This window comes from Peromyscus leucopus, chromosome 14 (genome assembly GCF_004664715.2).
Source record: "Peromyscus leucopus breed LL Stock chromosome 14, UCI_PerLeu_2.1, whole genome shotgun sequence".
Lineage (NCBI taxonomy): Eukaryota > Metazoa > Chordata > Mammalia > Rodentia > Cricetidae > Peromyscus > Peromyscus leucopus.
This window is the reverse complement of record NC_051075.1, coordinates 82103724-82109993: the sequence shown is the minus strand read 5'-3', so window position 1 is coordinate 82109993 and position 6270 is coordinate 82103724. Positions and strand designations below refer to the sequence as shown.

General features: G+C 41.4%; 1 pseudogene; it reads left to right on the top strand.

Annotated features, from left to right (window-relative positions):
- Positions 1-5994: 5994 nt before the first annotated feature.
- Positions 5995-6102, top strand: LOC114686761 (annotated as a pseudogene).
- The last annotated feature ends 168 nt before the right edge of the window (positions 6103-6270 follow it).

Here is a 6270-nt window from a genome sequence, read left to right as displayed (position 1 = left end):
AAGTTGAGTACAAGGGAAATCCTAGACAATTAGTGTTGGGTGTTACAATATTCTGTTAAAGGCAGTTTAAACAACCAGTATGAGTGTATAATAATGATTTCACTGTGAAGAATTTCAAAGTGTATTGTTCATTCTGGCTGTGTGATCCAGCAAAAGTTTCAGTCTCTTAGAGTGTAAGAGATGTTTTTATCATAATGTATTACCACAAAAGTATAATTCCTATAAGCTGGTTAAAAGTACTATTAAAACATTTTTCATAGAACTCATTTATTGACACAACATATGTACATGTGAATTGTCAGTCGTTCTGAAATTATGCATTACGTAGTATTCTCTAGTATATTTTCTGCCTTCCCAGTCTCAGTCCTCTGTCCTACACTCTAAAGTCTTTATAGAAGGTGGACCTACACTGATACAGCATCTTCTCTCACATTCCACTGGGTAGCTGGCAGTGACAATTCTATAGATCATGGGATTTTGGATAAATATGTGAATAACATCCAGCATGGAAAATGTGAATATTTGGTAATCTCAAGGTTTTGATTCAATAAGAATACTTGTTATCTCAGAACAATAACATTTCATGCTCCTCTAGCAGGCATTCCCCCATGACAAATATCAATATCATGTGCTTACTAGGCATGCAACCATGTGGGGAATACATTGTGTCAGGCATGAAACCAATAGAGAAATTCTATGTTAAAGATTATGCAAACCTATATTGAGTTTTGAAAACTATTTCAAATACCAGTGATTTCATAAAACATCCTCCTGTCTTCCTCCTACTGGAAAGCAGGGATTTATTAGGAGGCAGGAGAATCTTCCACTTCAGGCTTCTGCATTGAATGGGACTCTCCAATGAACTGGGGAGGCATCTGTCAAGTGAGTGTAATACCTTGATTCAAGGGCATGTCTGCTATCTGTGGGGTGAGCCATCTTAAAGTACCCAGCACCTCATACTGCATGTGGGAGATATCTCCAGAAAGAGTTCTGAATGTATGAAAGATCAAAAAGTGAATCCCTGAAACTGAGATATGCTGTGGAAAATTTTCTTTCAAATCACAGATTCTACTTTACTTTCTTCTCAGAAGAAGCAAAAAATTCCTTTCACTCTGAGTTCAAGCCTATGAGAGCTAATACTGCATAGTTATCATTCAGGGATGCTATGTAAATCACAGTACTCCCTAAAAATATATTTTGAAGTACTTTGTACTGGGGATTCAAGGAAGAACATAAATTTAATTTTCTTGTTTGTTTTAAGCAATAACATTATTTTTGGTATAAAAATATCCATTTCAAATTTTCATTTGGTAAAATCTGAATATCAGTAGCATTATTTCATATTAAATAGCGTATTTTATGTATCATAGAATAAATGATATTGAATCACAGATTTACACTCTGTGTGAGTTTATGAAGACATTTCTAGCAGACCTCATGGAGGACTCAGGAGAACCTGAGCTCTGGAATCTTTGTTTGTAAATATAGAGGTCTCAAAACTCAAATATTATTCCATTCTCACGATGGAGAAATGCATTCTTGGTAGAGGGAAGTGCACAGGTCTCTGCTCATAGGGGGCTGAGCAACTAGGACAGACAAAAGTGTGCTTTTTTTTTCTATTTCAGCTTCCCAAAGTCAGGATTCCTGTCTGTCACCCATGGGTCCTTGATTAGTATTCAGTGTGGTGACTGTCAAGGCATTTGGACCTGGCCTGCTAAACTCATCACAGGGACCGTCTTCACCTGAGCTGTCTCTGACTGTTCTACTACAAGCTGATACTTACTGGCACTGGATTTTCCAAGACTCAGAAAACAGGATACACTGTTGGGAAATGAAATTATTGTGGAGTCAGAAAACAAAACTCCTCCCTGTTCAGCCTCATCTCCACTTCCAGGAGACCTTATCCTATGTCAGCTAGAACCCTTTCCTTAAAAGATACAAGATCTGACAGTGTTAGTTAGTTAGTTAGTTCCTCAAATCTATGCCACTCTCCTGGGAATACTGAAGAAACAGAAATGATACAATTTGAAGGCCCTCTCAAGTCACCCTGAAGACAGTTTATCTCATAAAAGAAAGAATTGCTCGATTAAAAACTCAGACCTAATCATCTTTTCTCATGGGAGGCAGTTTTCATGGCTCTTCATTCTAAGTCTCATCCCAAATCAGTATAGAGTGACGTGTCCTGGGGAAGAGGCAGGAATGGAGGGATGGGAGGACATGAAAGCGGGGCGCTAGAACGCAGTGTCTAGATTTCTGTCTGTCTTTGGGTATGCACAGGCATGGTTCCTTTATTACAGGAGGGCTACATGAAACACAGCCCACAGCAGATAAACTATAAATACAAACACAAAAGTTCAAAAATTTAAAACATTATTTACACAGAAATACAGTCTGTAGAATTTGTGCAGCTTTATTTGTCAACACTGGGAATCACACACCTGTTGTTTTGCAAGAATCAGCACCAAGCTTCATCTATGAAACCAATTTCTTCAGTTTAATATCTGGATTCAACATTCATAAGCTTTATTACTCTGTCTAAAATTATCAACATTGGATTATGATGTTCTCTGTGGAGCACATAAGGTATGGGGTGACTATGTTAAAAAAATGATAAGATGGGACTTTGAATTATATCACAAATGCATAATTGATAATTCTTTAATTTTTTTGCTATTACTTAGTTTTGTTTCCTTCATCTACTCTAGGCATTCACATATCTAATCCACCCAATGCAGAGTTCATAATAGAACAGCAGGGAATACATACAAGGCCTCCCTGTGCTCTTGAAAACCAGCCCATCCCTGAGCCTGCAGCTCCTGCAGAGGAGCCCAGCACTGGATTCCCAAGTCTTCTCATTCAGTGATGAACACTGCACCCAGGCCTCCCACGATAGCATCAGATCTGAGCTGAGATTACCTTGATGATTTGTAAAAAATTTAATTAAAATGGCTTTTTTTCTGAATTTTTTTTACCTGAGTACTGTACCCATCAATATCCACACTTGTATCCATCCCTCATTCCATCTCAAGTTCATTACTTCTTCACATTTAACTAATACCTTTACATGTGTGTATGTTTTTCTCTGTATATGTAACATTTGAGCTCAGTTAATGTCATGTATATGTACATGTGTTTAGAGCTGACCATTGGGATTGAATAACCTATTAGGGAGCTTGTTCTTGGAGAAAGCAGGTTCTCCCTCTCTCAGCAGTCATTGATTACCTGAAGCTCTTTATTTAAGGGTAGGGAACTGAGAAGTTACCCCTATAATCTGGACATCTAGTTTAAGCAACAGTATTGTTAAGATTTCATGGTTATAGCATCTCTGTCCTGTTTATAAGATACCTTCTCACAGTGACATCCTAGTCCTGTAGATCTTACAGTCTTCCTGTCCCCTCTTCCAGGATTTTCACTGAGCCTTAGGTGAAGGGTTTGCATTGAAGATGTAGCAACAGTATTTGGGCATCCCAGGGTCACTTGTTCTCTGCATGTTTACCTGATCTGGATCTCTGTCTCTATCTGCAATTAAAAAACATAAGCTTCTTTGAGGAGGGAGTGGAAGCTTTTATATGAGCGTATAAGGATAAGTTTTCTAACACAGTTAGAAAATATATTTGTGTCTTGCAGACAGATCACCATTGTAGGTCAAAGGGGTCATAGTTGGGTAGCTGTTTACATTTCTCCTTTGGTAGAGTGCACAGTATCTTTTGTCAGAGCAACAAAACAATATCTGGTTGTAATTCTGACTGACCACCTAAGATTGGATCCATTCCCAGCAGAGCTCAGTTGCCCAAGAACCTGAAGACCACATGAGAAAAGGAAGAAACAAAGTGCTAAAGAGGCCCACAGAAATCCATAAAGATACCCCCACAATAAACTGTTGGCAATGGTCGAGAGAGAGCTGGAACTGACCTACTCTGGTGATGGGATGGCCAAAAACCCTAATAGTTGTGCCAGAAACCCCATCCAAGGACTGAGGAATCTGGATGCAGAGATCCACGGCTAGGCCCCGGGTGGAGTTCCTGGAGTCTAATTAGCGAGAAAGAGGAGGGTTTATATGAGTGAGAATTGTTGAAACCAAGGTTGGATAAAGCACAGGGACAAACAGCCAAACAAATGGAAACACATGAACAATGAACCAAAGGCTGAGGAGCCCCCAACTGGAGCAGGCCCTCTGAATAGGTGAGACAGTCGATTGGCTTGATCTGTTTGGGAGGCATCTAGGCAGTGGTACCAGGTCCTGTGCTCATTGCATGAGTTGGCTGTTTGAAACCTGGGACTTAAACAGGGACGCTTGGCTTAATCTGGGAGGAGGGGACTGGATCTGCCTGGACTGAGTCTACCAGGTTGATCTCAGTCCTTGGGGGAAGCTTTGCCTTGGAGAAGGTGGGAATGGGGGGTGGGCTGGGGTGAAGGGGAGGTGGGAAGGAGGGGGGAGAAAAAGGGAGTCCGTGGCTGATATGTAGAACTGAATGGTATTGTAAATTAAATAAAAGGAAAAAAACACAATAAAAAAAAGAACCCGAGACTAGGTAGACTATGGGAGAACCAAATACTACTGTTCTGCTAAAGGAGGAATGGGGATGGAAAATTCTCTAGTGCCAGGCCATCTGGTAACACTTGGTTGCAAGAATCTTGAAAAGGGGGAGGCCTATTGCGTAAGAAATAGCAATGTCTACTCAGCATTGGAGAGAAGCACGGCCACTTAGGATGTGGGAAAGAGCAAAGACAACACGATGTGAAGGGGAGGGATGTCACAGGAAGAGAGCAGGCTGTAGGGAAGAAGGGGCTGCACTTCCTAGTGGAGCAGGGAGGGGGAAGTCTCTAAAGGGCCATGCTGTACTTTTCTGTAAGAGCAGACCTAGCTCCTGGGGAGAGAAAGACAACTCCTTGAGGATCTGGAGAGCAGAAGAATGGGGCAGGGAAAGAAATGAGCCTACCTGGTGTCTTAGGGAAGTCACAGAAGAGCTGGGAGTTCCTTTGGGATGGGCAGGCGAAGGCCTGCATGTTGGATGGGGTAGGTCAGTCCTGGAGGATCTAAATGGTAAACACAGGTCTTCAGTGTGTTTTAATTATTGACTAAAGAATAAACTCAGATAGTAGTTATATCTCTATTATAGTTCTTTTATTTTTCAAGAATCACTTTTTTCTTTTTTTTGGTTTTTTTCGAGACAGGGTTTTCTCTGTGTAGCTTTGCGCCTTTCCTGGAGCTCACTTGGTAGCCCAGGCTGGCCTTGAACTCACAGAGATCCGCCTGGCTCTGCCTCCCGAGTGCTGGGATTAAAGGCATGCGCCACCAACGCCTGGCAGAATCACTTTTTATTCTTTTTGCCTGCTGTACTGAGCTGTTACTGCTTCATCCACATTTTGTAATTTAGTTTTAGGTATGAATTTACTATAGACATAACCTTATATAACATTGCTTAAATTGTCATATTTTAGTTTTTCTTCTTTTAATTTTCTATTAATTTATTGTATAAGTTCTGCTAAGACATCAGAGGAGTTTACATGTACAAAGAATAAAAAGGTATGGCTTCCCATGGGGAATTAGTAAAGCCTGGTACCTTCAGTTGAAGCAGGTCCAAGCCCCTCTCCTGCATCAAGGCTGTGCAAGGTGGGACTATGGGCTCCAAAAAGGCCACACATGCACCAGGGATAGATCCTATTCCCACTGCCAGGGGGGCCCTTAAACAGACCAATCTACACAACTGTCTTGCTTATGGAGAGGGTTGAAAGCAGAGAATGTCTCCCACAGCTTGGCCTGGTGCTTGGTTGTAGATCTTTGCATCTGCTTCCATCAGTTACTGGATGAAGGCTCTATGATGATAGTTAGGGTATTCACGGATTGCCAGGATAGGCCAGTTCAGGCCCCCCTCATCATTATTGCTAGTAGTCTAATCTGGGGTCATCCTTGTGGGTTCCTGGGAATTTCCCTAGGACCAGGTTTCTCCCTTACCCCATAATGTCTCTCTCTATCAAGGTATCTCTTTCCAAAAAAAGAAAGAAAGGAGAGAAGGTTAGCACTCCCCTTGACAAGGATGGAAGAGGCCCTTGGGCCTAACAACACACATATGGCTAAGGCATGACCACCCACTTCATTCCTTCTTTTGACTTCCTTCCTTCCTTCCTTCCTTCCTTCCTTCCTTCCTTCCTTCCTTCCTTCCTTCCTTCCTTCCTTCCTTCCTTCCTTTCTTCTCTTTTCCTTTTTCAGACACAACTCATGTAGCCCAATCAGAACTCAAACCTGTGATTCTCCTGCTCCCATCTCTT